This window comes from Narcine bancroftii, chromosome 4 (genome assembly GCF_036971445.1).
Source record: "Narcine bancroftii isolate sNarBan1 chromosome 4, sNarBan1.hap1, whole genome shotgun sequence".
NCBI lineage: Eukaryota > Metazoa > Chordata > Chondrichthyes > Torpediniformes > Narcinidae > Narcine > Narcine bancroftii.
In genome coordinates, this window is record NC_091472.1 from 109,466,390 (window position 1) to 109,488,733 (window position 22,344).

Here is a 22,344-nt window from a genome sequence, read left to right on the forward strand (position 1 = left end):
TGTTGCATTCATCCTCTGATTTGCTAAATTACTGCCCATCTTTTGTTTGAGGAGCCAAGCTTCCCCTTCCATCTCAGCCCCTCAATGTCCAGTGGCAGATGGATTTGAGTCTGTGGTCCATCCCCACAAAGCTCTCATGTTGGCTGCATAAAATCACGTAGAGGCATATACAATTATGAAAGGAATAGATAAGATAGAAACAGGCATGTTATTTCCATTATTAGATGTGAGTAGAATGAAGGGACATAGCCTCAGGATTTGGGGAGAAGATTTAAGGCAGAGATAAGCATGGTGCTTCTCCCAGAGATTAGTGGAATTCTCTGCCCAAGAAAGCAGTAGAGGCTGCTTCATTAGCTATACCCTGTACTGTGTTTAAGGGACAGATCAATCAATAGATTTTTGAAAGAAACACAATAGGGCTGCAGATGCTGTACTAAAAGTACTGAAATGCTGGAGCAACTCAGCTGGTCTATTCAGCATCTATAGGAGACAAAGATATATTGCTGACATTTCCTTCAATGGGGTGGGGGGGGGGGAAGAAAAGGCAGAAGCTGAATATATCAGAAAGACTCAGAATTCAAACAATGAGGGAGGAATCCAGACCAACAAAAGGTGTTAATTGGATGTAATAAGGGTCTCGGTAGAATTTATTATGTCTGTGCAAAAGGAGACAGGGCATGAAGATGTAATGGGGAAGCAAGGGGGTGGGGGAAGGGGAGGGTCTTGATGAAAGCTGGAGAAGTTGATATTAATGCCATCTGGTTAGAGAGTGCCCAGTCAGAAGATGTGGTATTCTTCCAATTTACAATGAGGCAGAACACAAGACCATGGACAGACATGTTGGCAATGGAATAGGATGGAGAATTGAAATTGGTGGCCATTGGGATATCCATGCTATTGTGGCAGACAGAACCAAGGTGCTCAACAAAGTGATCTCCCAGACTCTCTGATGTAAAGGAGACCACAGCAGGAGCAATGGATGCAGTAGATGATCCCTGAAGATTCAAAAGTGAAATGTTGAAGAACAGGAGAGTTATGTGTGGAACGGGCAGTAGGTGGAGCAGAGTTCATGGCCAGATCAGCCATTATCATTTTGATTGATGGAGAAGGCTCCATGGGCCACATGGCCTCCTTCTGCTCCTATTTCCTAAGCTTCTATGTTCTCATGAACATAAATTTGGGCAGGAATTAAATGGACTGAATTGCCTTCCAGTGCCATTTATCCTACTTCAATCATACATGACAACCTTTATCAGAAAATTAATAGTGTATTGACCACAATGCTCTTCCTAAACTGAAGATCTCCCAGAGTTTCTCATAGAACCATAGACTATTACATTACAGAACTAGGCCCCTTCAGCCTTCTAGTCAGTGCCAAAACATTTTTTTTTTGCCTAGTTCTACTGACCTGCACCTAGTCCATAGCCCTCTATACCTCTCCCATTCATGTACCTGTCCAAATTCTTTTTAAATGTTATAATTGAGTCCACATTCACCACTCCCAGCACTCTGTGTGAACAAGTTCCCGCTCATGTACCCCCTAAACTTTTTCCCTTTCACTCTTACCCATGTCCTCCAGTTTGTATCTCACCTACATTCTATGGAAAAAGCCTATCTACATTTATTCAGTCTATACCCCTCAATTTTAAATACCTCCTTCAAACCTTCCCCCCCCCCCCCCACCACCCCCCACCCCCATTATTCATCTATGCACCATTTAACCTTTCCTTGTAACTCAGTTCCTACAGTCCAGGCAATATCCTAGTAAGTCTTCTCTGCACTCTTTTTCTTGACATCTTTACTGTAGTTAGGTGACCAAATCTGCACATAATACTCTGAATTTAGCTTCACCAATGTCTTACACAACTTCACCAATGTCTTACACAACTTCACCAATGTCTTACACAACTTCACCAATGTCTTACACAACTTCACCAATGTCTTACACAACTTCACCAATGTCTTACACAACTTCACCAATGTCTTACAGAACTTCACCAATGTCTTACACAACTTCACCATAACTTTCCAAATCCTGCACTGTACTCAATACTTAGATTTATGAAGGTCAATATGCCTAAAGCTCTCTTTACAACCCTATCCAAGTGTGATGCCAATTTCAGGGAATTATGTATCTGTATTTCCAGATCCTCTGTTCTACCACACTCCTCAGTGTCCTCCTATTTCCTGTGCATGTCCTTTCTTAGTTTGTCCTTCCAAAATGCAAAACTTCACATTTATCTGCATAAATTCCATCTGCCATTTTTCAGCCCTCTTTTCCAGCTGGTCCAGATCCCACTGCAAGCTTTGAAAAACTTTCTTCACTGTCAACAACACCTCCAATCTTAGTGCCATCTGCATACTTGGTGATCTAATTTACCACATTATCATCCAGAACATTGATATAAATGACAAACAACAATGGTCCCAGCACCGATCCCTGATGAACACCATGATCCACAGGCCTCGAGTCTGAGAAGCAATCATCCACCACTACTCTGGCTTCTCCTGTCCAGCTATTGTTGATGCAGTTCACGACTTCACCATGAATACCTAGTGCATGAACCTTCCTGACTAACCTCCCATATGGGACCTTGTATAAAGCCTTTCTAAAATCCATGTAGACAACATCCACAACCTTTTTTTCATCAATTTAACTGGTAATCTCCTCAGAAGAATCTAAGATTAATTAAATGTGACCTACAACATGCAAAGTCATGTTGACTATACTTGAGCAGTTTCTGGCCATCAAAATAATTGTATATCTGATGCTTTTGAACACTTTCCAACTACTACAGATGCCAAGCTCATTGGTCAATATTTTCCAGGATTACTTTTGGAGCCTTTTTTTAAAAGAAAACAACACAAGCTACCCTCCAATTCTCTGGCACCATATCCATGGCTTGGGGCTTTTAAAATATTTTGCCAGAGCCCCTGCAATTTCCACACTAGCTTCTCTCAACGTCCAAGGGAATATCTTGTCAGGCCCTGAAGATTTATCCACCCTTATTTGCATTAAGTCAACAAGTACTTTCTCCTGTTTGATCTGTATAGGTTTCATGACCTCACTGCTTGTTTTCCTTACTTCCCTCAATACTGTGCCATTTTCCTGAGTGAATACTGATGAAAAGAAAACATTTAAGATCTCCCCCATCTCTTTTGGTTCCATGTGAAGCCAACCACTCTGATCTTCAAGGGGATCAATTTTGCCCTTACATTCCTTTTTCTTGTAAAAAACCTTAACGATTTTCCTTCAGATAGTCGGTCAAAGCAGCCTTGTGTCTTCTTTTAACCTCCTGATTTCCTTCTTGATGTTTTTCTTGCATCTTTTCTTTATATACTTTAAGTACCTCATTTGCTTAATGTTGCCCATGTCTGTTATACACCCCTCTCTTCCTTTGAAGCAGATCCCCAATATCTCTCAAAGCCATGATTCTCCCAGTCAATATATAGAAAGTTAAAATCCTGCAGCTATCTCTTTACAGATTTACTCCTCCAATTCTCATTGAATATTGGGCAATGCATAATACAACCCTATGAGAGTGGTGATGCCTTTCCCATTCCTCAGCTCCACTCTTATATCCTCAGCAGATGAGCCCTCTGGTCTGTTCTGCCTGAGCACAGCTGTGATATTTTCCCTGATGAAGAATGCCACTCCTCCCCATTTTATCCCCCCATTCTATTGCATCTAAAGCACAGAAGCCCAGAACATTTAACTATCAGCCCTGTCCCTCCTGCAACTAAGCTTCACTAATGGCCACAATATCATAATTCCACCTGTCAATTCTAAGCTTTTCTGCCTTTCCTACAATGTTCCTTGCGCACAAGAACATTTCCATCATGTACAACCTGTTGGCTTCTAATGGTGTATGCAATTTTTCACATCATCTTTCCCTCCTACACTCTGGCACTTGCGCACTGATTTCCATCCCCTGCAAATCTAGTTTAAATACCATGGAGCAGCCCTAGCTAACTTTCCCAAATGGATATTAGTCTCCCTTCAGTTTAGATACAACCCATTAGAACAGGTCCCACCTTCCCTGGAAGAGAGCCCAATGATCCAGAAACCTGAAGCCCTCCCTCCTGCACCATGTCTTTAGCCACATGTTTCTAATCTCATTATCAAATGGCACAGGTAGAAATCCTTAAATTTCAACCCTGGAGGACCTGTCCTTCAATCTAGCATTCAACTCCCTGAACTCTCCTTGAAGGACCTATTGGCCCCTATATGGACCACAACATCTGGGCTGCTCACCCACCCTCCTGAAAATGCAGGATCTCTCAGACCCTGGCACCAGGGAGGCAACATGCCATTTGGGATATTCAGTCTCTTCCACAGAACCGGTTATCTATCAACCTAGTAATGGTATCTTCCATCGTTACAGCTCACCTCTTCTCCTCCCTTTCCTTTTAGCCATAGAACCAGACTCCATGCCAGAGACCTGATCACCAAGGCTTATTCTGGTGGATCATTCCCCAACAGTATCCAAAAAAATATACTCGTTTTTGAGGGGAACAACAACAGGGGCACCTTACACTTCCTGTCTGTTTCCCGCTCCTGACTGTCACCCATCTACCCTCCTTATGCCTCCTGGGTGTGATAGTGTCCATCACCCCCTCAGCCTCCTCAATGATCCAGAGTTCATCTAACTCCAACTTTAATTCCTTAACTCAGCTTGTCAAGAGCTTCAGGTTTCAGGTTACTTCTCATTGATGAATTCATCAGGGATACTGCTGGCCTCCCTGATAACCTACATTTTGCAAGAGACCCCCTGCCTTGGCTGGCATTCCCTCGGTTTATGACTAGGGAAAAATAGGCTATCTATAACCTACTCTTATCTGTGACTCCCTGCTGAATCCATTTTATTCCTCAAATAGGGTGGCCCTTTCTTACCTCAGCTCTTGCCTCACCACCACCTCAGTCATTATTCTCCAATACTCTGATACATCCCACTCCAAAAATGACCACTACACAATTACTCACTTTTATTTAGTGATGTTTGGGTCACCTGACCTCAATTGCCCTTCAACTTTTGGACTTAATTGCCCAATCTGTTGAGTCTCTCTTTTTTCAACCTTTTTGTCTTGAACAAGAACTCAATTGCCCAATCGAACTGCTCCTCTGTCTTCAACTGTTAAACTCGATTGCCCAATCAAACTGCTCCTGTCTTCAATTGTTGAATTTGATTGCCCAATCAAACTGGTCCTTTCTTCAATTGTTGAATTCAATTTCCAAATAGAGGATTTTAAAATGCCAGCATGCTTGTGATGGAATGAAATTTAGGAATCTAATTATATAGATCAAGTTTCCACACAGCACTGCAGAAAAATCTATGTAATGCTGGGAAATATTTTTTGTTCTTTAAAACAGCACTAGGTATTTTTTTCATTTCTGCTTGATTCAGCTGGGCCCTGGACTGGCATCTCTATGGAAATATTGTACCTCTCACATCACTGTCCCTGTCAATGGCTGCCATAATGATGATGTAGTTATTGTTTTGTACATTATACAATGTACATATGCACCAAAATTCTTATTTGCTTCAGGTATTTGGAAAGGAAAACTATCATAGTAAACTTAATTGGATAAAAAAGATAATAAATACCTAAGAAAGATAGATAGTAAACATTCAACTGAGTTGGCACTGAATTTAGCTGTGCAGTCATATTTGTACATGGAATGAAGTGGGGCACACAGCCCTAATGAGCTCTTGTACTGATGGTCAGTGAAGAGGATGTGAGGCACCAATAGCTCAGTGGTTAGAGCACAGATCTTGTAAACCAGGAGTTGTGTGTCTGTTCCTCGCTGGGGCCTCATTTCTGTGAGGGGCTCTTGACAAAGTGGTGACTCTCTGTCTTCCTTACAGTAGACAAAGTTAAAGAATTTCATGTATGTTACTTTCTAAATGTAGTATTATGAGCCTAGAGGACTCCAAAACCCAGCAGCAACAGAAAGTCACCAACACTATTTTTAATTAAACAAAAGTTGCTTTTGATTTTCTTTAAACATAAAAACAGGATCAAACTTTAATTTATTACTATTAACTTAACCAAACTTAACCCCCTTCTAATTCTAAGTGCACATCTATGTAATATGTATATGTTCAGGAAAGTTCATTGTTTCACCGTCCAATCTCACTTCTCACTTCTCCAAGATCATTGGTATCAGGCAATTCTTATACCGTGCACAGAATTTAACATTTATGAATCTTCACCAGGCTCTGGTGCTTAAAGTTGAATGGTTACTGCTCAGGAAGGTTCTTGATGATTTCAGAGAGAAATTTGTTGCTCGTTGGACGCACGCAGACTGATTTCCTCCAATCAGTCACTTCATTATCTTGATGAAGAAATTTGTCCCATCATGGGTTTTCCAAATGATAACCTCTTCTTCCAGATCATCACAGATTTCCTCTTGTTTCCTCTATTTCAGAGAAACATTCTAACCAGTCATTTCCTCCAATAAAGCTACAAGGGGTTTGAACAGGCTGAACTCAGAACTCACAGCCCATCTTCAAAATTGGATTTTCATCAAGCTTGCCAGCTTGCATTTTGCAGCCTCAACTCCAACTAGTCTCTCTCTCTCTCTCTCTCTCTCTCTCTCTGAGATCCTGTTTGTTTTTTCCTCTCTCTTGTAAAAAAAACAAATACCTCTCCCAAGGCTCCAAACCCAATCTTTTAAAGATCTTATCAGCACTTGAGCCCTGGACTCTGTTCCAATTTGCACCTCCTTTTGAAGTTCTTTCCAAATCAATTCCATTGTCTTTGCAAAATCACTCAGAGCCTGGAGCTTGGGCAGCTACTGGTTTGAACAGGAGTCTGTTTGGCTGCAGGAGTACTGAAGATTAATCCATGGACATTCAATGTCTCTGAAGTGACTCTTTTCCTTTTCTTTTCTTATTATAAGGGGTGGTGGGCATGCTAATGGTGACCCTTTGGCTTATGGCAGGTAAAAGGAAATTTAACATAATGTTACAATTTCTGTATTATTACATGGCGTTAAAAGATTAAATCTTGAATCTTAATTCTGAAGAACCATCAACAAGACAACCTAATCTTGACTGATATCACACGGACCAAGTAGTGCTCTGCGGGCTGCTGTGGTTGGTGAATCTCCTGAAGCTGGAAGCTCAAGTTTATTGTTACCTGTGCTGAGGTGGAGCGAGAAAGTTTGTTTAGCAAGCAGTCCAGCTGAATATCTCATACACAGTTCAGCAAGTCGACACAATAGAGAAGTGTATGTTTACAGAGAGAGATCAGTTCAAAGAGAGCAAAGGAAGCATTATTTTATGAGATGTATTCAGGAGTCTGATAAAAGTGGGAAAGAAACTGTCCTGGAGTCTGATCTCACAGTCGTGAATCTTCTTCCTGATGGGAGAAGGATGAAGAAAGTGGTCAGGGTGAGATGAGTCTTTTAATATGCTGGCTGCTTTTCCGAGGCAATAGGAAGTGTAGATAGAGTCAATGGAGGGGAAGGTGATTTGTGTGATCTTTTGAACTGTGTTCACAACCCTCCAGCATTGTTTGGAATCTTGGGTGGAACAGTCCTCATATCGCGCAGCAGGCATCCTGACAGAATCCCTTTGATGATACATCTGTGGAAGTTATTGCAGGATGCAAGTGACCTACTGAATTTCCTCAGTCTTCTGAACAAGTAGAAGTGCTGGTGTGCTTTCTTGATGACATAGCTGGACCAGGTCTGGCTCATGCAGATCCCTACCCACAACAATTTTAAGCTAGATCCACTTCAGCACCGTTGATCTGGACCAGAGAGTGAGCTCCACTCCTCTCCTGGAAGTCTATGACCAGCTCCTTCCTCAGATCATCATTATTGGAAAGCCGACAGTTTGACTATTATAAGAAATATAAGGCCTAAAAGAGCCAGTCACAGCTCCACCACACAGGTGTATCAATTAATTTCAATGAAAGAATCACCTGGATCATCTTATTTCCCATACCTGCAGTTCTATAAAATGTGCCCCATTATATGGTGCACCTGGCACTGATGGAATACAAAAGATTATGTCAAATCAGTGCCAAACATAAACCCTAAATGGGGCATTGTACATCAGTCTTTACTCTCCTTCCAAATTGTACCAAGGACCTTTTTTAAATTTATCATGCACCCTTTTATAACATCAAAATGTTCCTTTGTTAATACACCTATTGAAATTTTCTGCACCTACTATTCATAATAAATCATGACAGGCAGTCAAAAAGAGCTCATCACTTTTTATTGTTTTCATTGATGATCATATATGAAAAGAAAGAAAGACTTGTGGTTGGTTCATGTCTTTCATGATGTTAGAATTTCCCAAACTGCTTTGCAGTTAATTAAAGTGGTCACTGTCATAAAGTTGAAAGCACAACCACCAATTTACAAGCTTTACAGTCATCAGATTGTCTGTTTATTATTTTTGTTGGTTGAGGAATAAATATTAGCCAGGATTCTGGCTTTTCTTCATTATATTGAAATGATCTTTCCTATGCACCTCAATGGATGGCTGGAATTTTTGCTGAATATCACATCCCATGATTTGGTGTGAGGAACCCATCCAGTGATATCCAGAATGCTCTGGGAATGTCAAGTCAAGTCACCTTTATTTATTGTTTATACCATGCTCTTACTGTAAAGACAAGATAGTGTGTCTCCAGGACCACGGACCATATTTACATAAATATAAGTTAGACTAGAAGTTAAAAACATTAAAATATTAAGGCATATAAAGTAACAGTCCATGGTGCCCTATGGAATCTAATGGTTTGGGGGAGGGAGGGGGGAAAGCTGTTGGCTAATCTGGACAAAAGGGCCCGAGTGCTACTGTACCTCCCACTGGATGGCAGAAAGAACAGTTTACATGAGGGATGTGTGGAGTCTTTTACAATGTTTATTGCCTTTCACCCCCATCGAGTGTTGTAGATGTCCTTCATGGTAGGAAGAGAACCCCCAATGATCTTTTCCGTTCATTTCACTACCCTCTGCAGGGTCTCTTGGAGGTACCAGGTGGTTATTCAGTTGCGCAGGATGCTCTCGATACGTCCTCTGTAGAATGTAGTGGGGATGGTGGGCGGGAGATTAACTTTCCTCAGTGTTTTCCTCTGTGTTTTCACTGTTGTATCCTGGAGACTGTTTGAAGGTTGTTTCCTGAGAAGACACAAACAATGACAAATCTCATGCCCTCGTTTATTCACATTGAACTGTCCTTTTAATGTTGCATCCATTTTTAAAATATTTACTTGGTTATTTTGCCAATGTCCTGAGTTAAATGGTCAGAATTTGACTCACTTTTGCATTTTTCCCAATTCTCCTTTGATTGACATTTTATGGAAAAGCCTAGTTTGCTCTATCAATTTTCCTTGTCATTCCTGCAACTTAGGTTACAGTTAATACATCCTGTGACAGCCCACCAGGAGGCACCAGAACTCTCAATGTGCCCATTGTAGAGGGTCAATCAAATGTAAAAGGACACAATGGGTATAATATCAAAAGGAAGAAAGGTCTGCATGTGATATTGTCAAAACTTAAAATTGTCCCACTCTCTCGTCAATGATTAATGAAAGTTTATTGGCATATATTACAAATGTACCAAAATTCTTACTTGCTGCAGCCTTTCAGGAATAGAGGATGCATCAAAAGCAAGAGTAAAAATGTAATTACCTCAAGATGTGAAAAGTGAAACAAGGGTTGAATATAAAAAGATACACAGATAAATAGTCACAGTTGCAGTTAGTGACAAAGTAAAAGTAATATTTTAATATTGTAACTGATCTTTTGGTGGTCATTGAGTAGTTTATGGGTAAAATAGTTTGGATGGGGTTCAAGAATCTTTAGCTATTGGGTAAAAACTGATCATGAATTTATTCTTTATCTCTCTGAGAAGCACAATAGTCTCACAATATGGAACACAATATGTTCCTTCTAAACAAGTGAGAAACAGATGGACCAAGTTTAGTTTGCGGGCCGCACGGTTGGCGTAGCGGTTAGCATATCACCTTTAAACCAGTGATCGAGACCGGGGTCCGAGACCCGCGCTGTCTGTAAAGAGTTTGTACGTTCTCCCCATGGCTGCATGGATTTTCCTCGGGGCTCTGGTTTCCTCCCACTATTCGAAACGTACCGGAGGTGTAGGTTAAGTGGGTGTAAAATAGTCAGCATGGACTCATGGGCAAAATGGCTTGTTTCCAATGCTCTATATCTAATTTTTTTTTAATGTACATTTTATTTTTAATTAAATTTTGATGGTTCAAGAATACATTATTATGAATAATCTAATCTCCAAAGTTTGCCAGATGGAACATTTTCTTACTGGATGACAGCATTATGTCTAATTATGCTCAACTAATACACCATATCATGACTCCCAGGCTATCGTGACAATGCAATCATCTCTGTATTTGTATGATGCCTTAATGTGGGGTGTTCTATTCACAATGGTGCTCATTCAGATTGCAAATCCACATTCTAAATTGCCACACTCAAAATTCCTGCCTTATCTTGTAGTTTTCCAAGATTGCGAGATACAGGCGAGAATTCTTGTTCCAACTTACTGTGCAGACGTATCCTCAATCAATTTCCTAATTAGCAGACTGAAATTCATTCTGTTCACTCTGTGCCCCTGCGCAGGAGAATTCCCTGATGCAATACATTATTTTGCATCTTAAAATTGTGCATTTAAACATTGCGAAAATTTACTTTATGGGAATGGACAAATGGGTATTAAACAGCAGAATTTTTTTTTGAAATGGAGTGAGAGAAAGAGCGACATGAAAATTGATATTTGTAACTCCAATTTATAGAACATCATATATAAAATAAATGGAGTGTAGGATTGGTTAGTCACTGTCCTTTTGCCTCTGGGATCTGGCTTCATAATCTAGCCCAGGCTGATGGGATGAAAAGTATTCTCTATTTGCTGACTGTTAATGTAGTTAGGCATTCCCAATCTGGCTCCCTGTGGGCTGCAGCTTACCATGCAATCATTGGTAATCACACAGGGAGAGATCACAGATCACTGCAATCAGTATGTGCAAAAATGTTTCCCTGCTGTCTTTGAAGGTCCTTTTCAAATATGTTTATTCACATATAAATAACATTATTTTTCCATCATCAATTTTCACGCTTACCTTCTGGAGTGGCTGTTCACACAGAGCGATCTGTGTACGGATGTTGCTGCATGTTTAGACTACATACCTGAGGTGCTGGACGCGAACTTAACCCGTCATCGCGCCTCATCATCGAGTCGTATTTATTTTCCCATGGTTGCGGACCACCTGCAGTTCAGTTTAGACTGCAGGCAGTCCACAATAATGTCTAGAGGTGCCGTAGGTAAAATTTCTGAACGGGAATGAGTCACTCATTTCCGTTCCGATCTTTTTACACCGACTGCGTTCTGGGAATTTGGGAATAATTTCCCAGAATGCAGTGGTTGTGTTTAAAAAAAAACATTTAAAAAATTGATCATTAAGATAATATCTCTCTAATTTTGGAAATTCAACAGAATGTCAGAGATTGCTACTGTCTTCAACAAGAACTATTGATCTGGCTTACATGGCAAGTAGGGAAAAAGGAAATATTTATTGATTATAGTTATAACAGGGATACAGAAGCATGAAATGCAAATTAAAATTATTCGAAGCCATCAGGAGTGGGAGTTGAAACAGGTTATTGTATGTGACATGCTCTATTAAAAAGGCAGCCAATTTCATAAAGGATCACTTTCACCCTGGCCACAATCTCTTGCAGCATGCTGTTTATGCATGAATCACAAAAGGTTGGTTTGTAGGTGCAGCAGGGAATCAAGATTTCTTTAGGTAGTCCTTGTACCTCTTCTTTGGTGGATCTCTGTCACGGTGGCCAGTGGAGAGCTCGCCATATAACACGATTTTGGGAAGGCGATGGTCCTCCATTCTGGAGACATGACCTACCCAGCGCAGTTGGATCTTCAGCAGTGTGGATTCGATGCTGTCGGCCTCTGCCATCTTGAGTACTTCGATGTTAGGGATGAAGTCGCACCAATGAATGTTGAGGATGGAGCGGAGACAACGCTGGTGGAAGCATTCTAGGAGCCGTAGGTGATGCCGTTGGAGGACCCTTGATTCGGAGCCGAACAGGAGTGTGGGTATGACAACGGCTCTGTATACGCTAATCTTTGTGAGGTTTTTTACTTGGTTGTTTTTCCAGACTCTTTTGTGTAGTCTTCCAAAGGCACTATTTGCCTCGGCGAGTCTGTTGTCTATCTCGTTGTCGATCCTTGCATCCAATGAAATGGTGCAGCCAAGATAGGTAAACTGGTTGACCGTTTTGAGTTTTGTGTGCCCGATGGAGATGTTTTGAGTTTTGTGTGCCCGATGGAGATGGTAGTCATGGTGGGGAGCTGGCTGATGGAGGACCTCAGTTTTCTTCAGGCTGACTTCCAGGCCAAACATTTTGGCAGTTTCCGCAAAACAGGACGTCAAGCGCTGAAGAGCTGGCTCTGAATGGGCAACTAAAGCGGCATCGTCTGCAAAGAGTAGTTCATGGACAAGTTGCTCTTGTGTCTTGGTGTGAGCTTGCAGGCACCTCAGATTGAAGAGACTGCCATCCGTGCGGTACCGGATGTAAACAGCATCTTCATTAAAGAAATCTCTTGGTGCCTGCCACATTGACCACCGCCAGTGGGCTGATATTGCCTCAAACCGTGCATCTTGGCGCCTCATAGTTCAGCGGGCAGCAACCTCCTTTGAAGAAGACCACAGAGCCCACCTCACTGACAAAAGACAAAGGAGGAAAAACCCAACACCCAACCCCACCAATTTTCCCCTGCAACCGTGTCTGCCTGTCCCGCATCGGACTTGTCAGCCACAAACGAGCCTGTAGCTGACGTGGACATATCCCCCTCCATAAATCTTCGTCCGCGAAGCCAAGCCAAAGAAAAAGAAAGAAAGAAGGTAATCAAGAAGGCAAATGAAATCATTGTGCTCTGTTCTCATACTACCTTAAAAAAAGAGGGAAAGGTGCCACCGAACTCACATCCCCAGGTACAGCTGCTAGCCCTCCACCATCAGAGTCTTCATCAAGGACATTTAAGGACTCTTACTTTTGCACTTAAATGTTTTCATCTCTCTCTCTGTGTATTGCAGTCAGTTTGTTTATAGTTCTTTGTTTGTTTACATGTGTACGTTGAGGCCGTTGTTATTGCACTGCCATTGAGTGGTAATTCTGCCTCACCCACAGTAAAAAAGAATCTCAAAGTTGTATGTGATGTCATGTATGTATTCTGACAATAAACCTGAAATCTAATTTATGTTGAAGTTGAGAAGAATAAGGTTCCGCTGCAATTGTACAGGGTACTGGTGAGGTTGCACCTGTAGAACTACATGTAGTTCCGATCTTACTTCAGAAATGATATGTGGTTAATGTGTGGTGCAGATGAGTTTTTTTTAAACTTTATTTATAAAATACAAATAAAACTAAAATCCTACTAAATACATAATATTCCCCCTTCTATTCACCCCCTCCCACCCTCCCCGCTACATCCCACCCCAAATTATCACTACAAAAGAGCCAAAAACATATAATGATTAATTATCCATTGCTGTGGAGTGTGCCAAACCTTTAACATCTTTTAAAAAAAAATCTAAGATATATCCAAGCCCATATATTTCAAATATGGAGTCCATCTTTTAATAAAAAAGGAATAATTATTATGTAAATTATAGGTTATCTTTTCGAAATAGGTGCAGAGCAGTTTGATAATGGAGAGGAGGGGGTGAGCCTAAACGGGGAGATTGAGTCACCTGTGACAATATTCACTGAAATTCTGAAGAGAGAGAGAGAGAGAGAGAGAGGGGATCTTATGGAAATATGAAATTGTAAAAGAGATAGATAAGACATTTTGTTTTCAATGGTAGGGACATTGCCTTAAGATTCAAGGGAGTAGGTAGGGCAGTGATGAGGAGGTATTGATTTTCCTAATGAGCAGTGAATCTATGGAATTCCCCTCCCAAGGAGGCAGTAGACGCTGCCACATTAAATTTATTTAATTTATAGTTAGATAGATTTTTGTATATTTGGGAATTAAGGATAACGGAGCTTGGTGGAGCTGATTTCACAGCCAGATCATGACAGGTTAGATTGGACAGGCTGAACAACCTGCTCCTGCTCCTATATCTTATCTTCTTCTCACTGTTACCTTCCCGTCCTCCCCAATACTCATTATAAGTTACTGCAGGACCCACAAAAGATCTGTCTCCCCTAATAAAACCATTCTTTGTTTTATATTAATGGTAACTGAAGATTTGTTGACTGTATCTATCCCTTTATGCTTATTATTTTTCTATCTTGGCATATTGTGGTAAATTAGGTTATACTATTATAGTTAGTGTATCATATGTACCTTTTTGCTGCACCAAGTAGGAATTTCAGTGTATCTGTACATTGTACTTCCTGTATGTACAATATATGTCAATAAACTCTCATTTCATATTACAGCATCATGGGTCCATCACAGACTCCGACCTGGAGACATCTTGGTGAGGCCCTCTCTCAAAACATCGTAAAGGAACCCATCGCCCTGGTCACAGACTCTCCTCGCCATTACCTTTAGGCAGAAGGTACAGAAGCCTGAAGACCAGCACCTCCAGGTTCTTTCCAACAGTTATCAGGCTCTTGAATCTTCCCTTTTAACACTGATCTGCACCTATTGCAAGTCACATGTGGCACCAGGATTCATGAAAATACATTATCTATTTTGCATATTAATTGCTTCTTTCGATTTAATTCAATTAAGTGTACTGTGTCAGTTTGTCTGAAAAAGTAACAACAATCCTCATTATTTGCTCAAGGAACATGTGTCATCAAATTTGTTGTTTTATGGCTGCAGGATTGTGCATTAGAAGTGCAAAATTGCTATAAATTACAATTCCTTAAAAAAATGAATAACTAGTCATTTAAGAGAAGGTTGGATGTGTACATGGAGGTGAGGGGGTTGGAGGGTTATTGGCAGAGAGTGGGAGGTTTGAGCTAGTGGAGTTGTTCGAGTGAACTGGTGCGGACTCGAAAGGCTGACATGGCCTGTTTCTGCTCCATAAATGGTTATATGGTTATATAAGTAGCCTGCAGTATGCATACAGAATGTACATTGTACAGTGTGTATGATAACAAACTCATTGTCTTTATCACAGTACATGGTGAAAGAATTGAGAATTATAGGGCTTTGGAAAAGAAAAAATGCATTCACCTTCATTAAAGTCGCATTTGAAAAATGCAAATTCAGTGATATTTCCAGATATTCCCTGACAGCCTTTAATCCCTCTGTATAATTTGCACCATTATCAGCCATAAAAATGTCAAAAAATCCAGCAAAATCTTGCGGATTGTGACCAGCAACACTAAAGAATTGGTAGAGGTTCGGATACTTGAACAGAAATAAGATCAAGGGGTAGATCACAGTAGAGGCATAGAAGAGTAGAAAAATAGAAGCAAGAATAGATATTTATAGCCCACTGTCAAATATAATCCTAATTCTCCTCAGTATCATACACTCCCCATGCATATTGATGCCTTTTTGTGGTTGGAAATCAATTTATCCCCTTAAAAATATTTCTGAACACAGAGACTAATTGAAAGTCTGATTTTGCAACATCTGTCATTGTGCTCCATGTAAACTCTTTGTAAGGTCCACTGACAAATCCTGCTTTTGATGGGATTGACCAGCATGAAACCTATCCAACACTATCCCAGATTATATACAGTGCAGGGTCAACAAAATCCAATAGGATTTTCACTTATGGTGAAGGGAACAACATAACAGGATTAATGGTCACCTGGAGAAAAATGGATTAATTGGGGTAAACCAGCTCAACCTTATCAAGGGCAGATCATGTCTGACCAATATCACAGTGGAAACAAATCCTGATGAGCATAAAGCATTTGATATGGAGTACATGGACTCACAGAAGGCTTAAGATAAGGCTTATATACTGTAAAATGCTTCTCAATAAATTAAACTACATGGCAAAAATGGGCATTGTTGGCATGGATATAAAGTTGGTTAAGTCAAGTCAAGTTGATTGTCATTTGATTGTAAAAGTACAACCCAACAAAAAGGCTTCCTCTAGTCCTCAGTGCAAAACATGCAGACACACTACCAGACATAATGCATGTACAGACAAATAATACATATGCAGGACATACAAATAGATAAATAAATATTGTCTTGTACATATGAGAGTCTCGGATGTTTGGTGTAAGTAGTTTCTTTGGTTATTCAGCATTCTCACTGCCCATGGGAAGAGGCTAATGGAATGGGTCTGACAGGAGCAGCTGAAAGATGCTGTGTGTGGGGTGGAAGGGGTCCTCAGTGCTTTTGCATACCTTCTTCAGACAACAATCCTGGTAGATCATGTCAGTGTGGGAGGGAGACTCCAATGATCATCTCTGACACTCTTATGGTCATGTGGATTGACCCTTGATCCAGTTATCTGCAGCAACTGTAACACACTGTGATGCAGCTGGCCAGGACACCTTTGATAGAGCTCCTATAGAAGGTTAACATAATGGTGGCCAATAGCATTGTCTGCTTCAGTCTTCTCAGACTGTTGCATCTTCCTGACAAGTGAGAAGATGTTGAGTATTCATGATAGGTCACTAGTTAAGTGAATGCCAAGGAACTTGCTGTTCTCCACTCTCCCTACCACAGAGTTGTTGATGTGTAGTAAAGGGTGGTCATTCTTGGTCCTCCTGAAGTCTACAATCATCTCCATTTTCTTGTCCATGTTGAGACTCAAATTGTTACTTTCGCACCATTTTGCAAGATTTTCCACCTCTCCTCTGTTGTGCGACTCATCTTTGTTGCTGAAAGGCCAACTACCATTGTGTCATCTGCAAACTTGATGACATTGTTGGAGACAGATTTGGTGATGCAGTCGTGGGTCAGTCTCATGAACAGGATTGGGCTGAGCACACAACCCTGAGGTGCGCTGGTGCTCAGCGTGACGGTGCTCAGTACTCTGCTACCGACCTAAACAAACTGCAGTCTTTCCGTTACGGAGTCCAGGATCTAATTACAGAGAGGAGTGTTGAGTCCCAGAGAGGACAGCTTCTCCACCAGCCTTTGGGGAATGATTGTATTAAACGCGAACCTGAAGTCAATGAACAGCAGCCTGGCTATGAGGTGTCGTTCTCCAGGTGGCTTGGATGCAGTGAAGTGACAAGGCTATAGCATCATCTGTGGAATTGTTTCTTCTATAGGAAAATTGAAATGGATCCAGACTCTCTGGGACGTGTGCTTTGATGTATTCCACTACTACTTGGTGCAATGGAGCAGGTGTTCACTTGCTGTTGCTGTGGTTAAGTTTACTAGTTCATAATTTCTTACAAGCTCTGTGTGCCACTTAGAAGGCCAACATTTATTGCTCATCCCTCATTGAACTTAAAAAAGTGCTGGAGAGACAATTTGTTGAATCATTGCAGTATCCCGAGTTGAGGCACTCTCACGGTGCAACTGCAGAAGGTATTCCAGGATTTAGACAAGAGTAGATAGAAGAACAATGATAGAAACAACTTCTGATCTCACTGGACAAGACTTTGGGGAATGATTGTATTAAATGATTGTATTATGTACTTTGGGCTTCTGATCACAAAAATTACCTGAAACCTTTCCTATCATGTACTTTTTCATAGATATAACCTGTTTTTGTGATTTCTTGTTATATTTTTCATGAAGTGTAATGTCTTTGAAAATTCATTTTCTGCTTTCACACTTGGAATTCTTCCCTGCTAATCTTGGTGCAGTCAGTGATGAACATGGTGAAAGGTTTCACCAGGACATTGCAACCATGGAAAAGCATGCGGCATCAGGGCAACTTGAATCCATCAATGCTGGCTGATTCAATTTTATTTCAGGAAGCAAACCTTTTGAAACAAATTGTTGTCCAATGTGGCCACTTGATAAAATAATTTTATATGATCATGATAAGCATTGATAGCATGCACAGTCAGAATCATTTTTCCAAGGTAGAAGTATAACACACTGGAAGACATTTTTAAATGAATGGGAGGAAGTTTAAGGGAGATGAATTGTCATTTGTTTTTTTCATTGTACACAGTAGGTGCCTGGAACGGGCTGCCAGGAAAAGTGATGGAAGCAGACACAATTGTAGCATTCAATATGCTTCCAGATAGACATGGGACTTTGCAGGAAAAGGAGGGAACCATCTGCTGGAGAAACTCAGTGGGTCGACCGACTTCAATGGGAGATAAAGAATGCTCGATGTTTCAGGCCGGAACACTTCATCAGAACTGAAGGTGAAGGGGGACGATAGCCAATGCAATGAGGACAGGGTGGGAGGGGTAAGATAGAGGCCAGGAGGGATTTGCTGATCCAGGGAGCGGTGAAGAGTGACACAGATGGGGAGATGGAGGCATTTAATTGGCAGGTCCCAGGCAAAGGGAGAGAGAGGCAAAGGGAAAAGCAGGGGTGAGGTGAAGGAAAATGAGTGAAACAGGATTGGGTTTGCAGCATGGTAGAATGGAGTTGTTAAATGGAAACAAAGGCAACTGATGCTAGAATCTGATGACTAGAGAAGGGAATAATGGTGATATAATAGAAATATTGGGGAGAGGTGAACGGAGGGGGGGAGGGGGAAGGAGTGGGAGAATGCTGTTGATTCAACATAGCTGGAAGGGAGATGAGAGTAAGAGTAGGTGGGGGCTCAGTGGGAGTGAGTGGGAATGAGGGCAAAAATGGTGAGGAGGGAGAAGTACAGAAGTAGCTTGGAAAAAAAATGAGAGGAGAATCATTATCCAATGCTCCATCTATTGAGTTCCTCCAGCAAATTGTTTTTTTTTGCTCTAGATTTCTGCATCTGCGGCATCCTGTGTGACCTCAGTTTTTGGTAAGCCTGGCTCATGCCAGGTCCCGTACACCCCTTCTGCGGCACTCACGAAATATTGACTTGATAGCCATGATCCTGGGAGATCAGCCAGGTCATGAGGTTACAGAAGGTTAAGTCTGGTGTAGATCCAGGGAGATGACACCTGCTGTGGACCTCTTGAAATGGGGTGGTGGGGGGGGGGGGGGTGGCAGGAGAGGGAGGGGTGGAAATTGTAGTCAATTAAGAGAGGCTAGAGTTAATGTGGGCCATGAGCTCTTTTCAAAATATTGTAAAGTGCAGCTGAATGATGTAAACAAAAATTAAATGAGATCAAAAGAAAAATAGCTGGGCAATATATCTGATTCAATTGATTAAGGGGATCAGTATTTTGCAGCTGATTTAAAATGAATTGAATTGTAATAAGACACCATGTACTCACAATACATAAACAGAGTATAAAGATGAGTCACTTTGTGGAAGGATTTTTAAAAATTACTGCATGGATTACTTTGATCTAAGCTCATGTTAACCCTTAACAATTGGATGTTGATGACAGGATTTATCTTATGATATTAATTGTGAGATTTATCTTCTAACATTACTTGTGGTGTTTTTGTGTCCATGCTTGTCTCGGTACAACATTTCACCCAAAGGCTAAATAAAACATGCTTTGGGCCATTTTCACTCTCATCAGAAATGTTCGTTTTCTATAGTGACCCTAACCGTATGACTCTAAATATATTTGACATTAATTTTCGCAATAGCGACAGCAGCGTGTGTCCCAACATGACTCACAGGTCATGCAGCATTATAGGAAACAAGGGGTAACCTAAGTTTCGGACCTGAGGCCTTTGACAAGGTATCACACTCTTGTTTAGTTTAGAAGTTATGGATTACCCTAGGTCATTCTAAAAGGTAAAAGAAAACAATGGCTCAAACACTGATGCACGATTCTGCAGTCCATTCAGCACAACCTTTAATTGCATGCCACTTTATCAAAATTGATCATTCCCCAAAGGCTGGTGGAGAAGCCGTCCTCGCTGTCCTCCCAACACCCCTCTCTGTAATTGGAATCTCAACTTCCTAAGAAAGATCACAGTCCGTCGGGGTCGGTAGCAGAATGTTGAGCACTGTCACGCTGAGCTCTGACGCACCTCAGGGCTGTGTGTTCATCATTTTCTTGATCGTGCTACTGACCCACAACTGTATCACCAGAACCAGCCCCAACAGTGTCAACAAGATTACAGATGGCACGACAGTAGTCGGCCTCTTCAGCAACAATGGTGAGTCACACTATGGAGGAGGGATGGAAAATCTCGTGAAAAATATGTATGGTAGAGAGATGATTTTACCTGTATTGACAGAATTCCAGTCTTTGATTTCTTCTATACCAAAAAGGAGTTATATTTCTGTTACAAACCAAGTATTACAAGACAGTTTGGATAAGTTTGAATTGGAGAAATCTAAGCTTAAATGGGAAAATTATTTAGGTTTTGTTTTTTTTCTGAAGACTAATGGGCAGATATGTGTCATGACAGTGTTACTAAATTGACGAATGTGCGGTATGGAATGGTTAATTATAACTTTCTATGTCAGTTGTATTTAACACCAGAGAAATTGAAAAAGTATGGTTTTAGTAATTTGGATTCTTGTTTTAGATGTGATGTATGTAGTGGAACTTTTTTACATGCTGTTTCGTCTTGTGTGCATGTACAACCATTCTGGGATGAAATTAAGTTAATTTTGGAAAAATTATATAATTTTAGGTTACCATTAGATCCATCTATTTTTTTAATGGGTTATATGATTCCTTTAAGGGGATTAGGGTTGGATAAATTTCAAATTGCATTTATATATTTAGCATTGTCTGTAGCTCAAAATGTGTAGCAAGTACATGGAAAGATAATATAGTGATTAATATAATGCGATGGCATAATGAATTGAAAGCTTGTATTGTTATGGAAAAAAATACGTATAATTTACCTGACAATTATTCCTTTTTTGTTAATAAGTAGTTACCATATTTGGAATATATGCATTTAGATATATTTTGATTTATTATATGCTTTTAGTTCCTGTTTATATATTTTTAGCTCTCTTTAAGAGAGTTCGCTGATGGGGTGGGGGGGAGTGGGGACTTGATTTGTTTATTGATTTATTTTTTAATTTTTAAAAAAATATATACTCATAAAATTTTCTTTATGGAATGTATTTTGTATTACTATTAATGATTCTTTAAATAAATAAAGTTTAAAAAAAAAGAAAATCTTGTGATATGGTGCAAGAGTAGCCACCTGAGTCTTAACATGGTAATGGTGAAGGAGATAATTGTGGACTTCAGGTGGACGAGGGATGACCATCATCCATTACACATCAACAATTCTGTAGTAGAGAGAGTGGAGAGCAGCATGTTCCTTGGAGTTCATTTAACTAGTGACCTATTGTGGATGCTCAACATCTTCTCACTGTCAGGAAGGTGCTACAGCAATTGCACATTCTGAGTAGACTGAAACAGGCAAGACTACTGGCCACCATTATATCAACCTTCCATAGGACCTCTATCGAGAGCATCCTGGTCGGCTGCATCACAATGTGGTGTGGTTGCTGATATGAAATGGATTGGGTGTCAATCCTCAGGACCATAAGAGTGGCAGAGAGGATCACAGGAGTCTCCTTCCCCCAGTGATGTGATGTACTGGGATTGTTGTCTGAAGAGGATGTGCAAAGTCATTGAGGATCCCTTCCACCCGGCACACAACATCTTTCAGCTGCCTCCTTTTGGGAAGAGATACAGGAGTATAAAAGCCAGCTCCACCAGACTGAGGAACAGCTTCTTCCCGTAGGAAGTGAGAATGTTGAACAACCAAATGAACTGCTCACACTAACCATCGAAAACTCTCATTTGTACCAAACAATATTTTTGTATTTATATTTATAGATATAATATTTGTCCTGCATATGTATTATTTGTCTGTATGTGTGTTACATCTGGTTGTATGTCTGCATATTTTTACACTGAGGAGGGGTGAATGCTCTTTCATCAGGTTGTTCTTGTACAATCAGTTGACAATAAACTTGACTTGAAAATCGACATTAACAACCACCTTAACTTGTTTCTTTTAAAACAATTAAGTTTCTTTGTTGAAACTATGGATGGTGAAACATTCTTTAAATGCTTCAGATGCTGATACCATGCATGCACCTCAATATTCTTCCTATAACTATGGTCATATGAGATTTCAAAGGTAACTCCCACTCTCTGATAAAAGTCATTTTATTGAATGAATGAGTGAGTAATGTAGGGTAATGTTGGTGGTTAATGCCTTGTGTGGACGCATTGGGTCTGTTCCATGCTATCTTTCTGAGACTTGATTACCAGTGATGAATGGAGGATTTTATAATGTCCAGTTGCAGGCTTTATATTTTTGTCCTTATGAATTCATCACAAAATATTTTTGCATCCATAGAAATTAGTTAGATCAGGCATGATTA

General features: G+C 40.5%; 1 long non-coding RNA gene across 1 annotated transcript in view; it reads right to left on the minus strand.

The window, feature by feature from the left end:
- Positions 1 to 8,241: 8,241 nt before the first annotated feature.
- LOC138759918 (uncharacterized) overlaps positions 8,242 to 22,344 on the minus strand; it is a 38,481-nt gene continuing 24,378 nt past the window's right edge. The window contains exon 3 of the long non-coding RNA XR_011355224.1: positions 8,242 to 9,142. This is a non-coding gene — a long non-coding RNA (uncharacterized lncRNA). The remainder of the gene's footprint in view (positions 9,143 to 22,344) is intronic.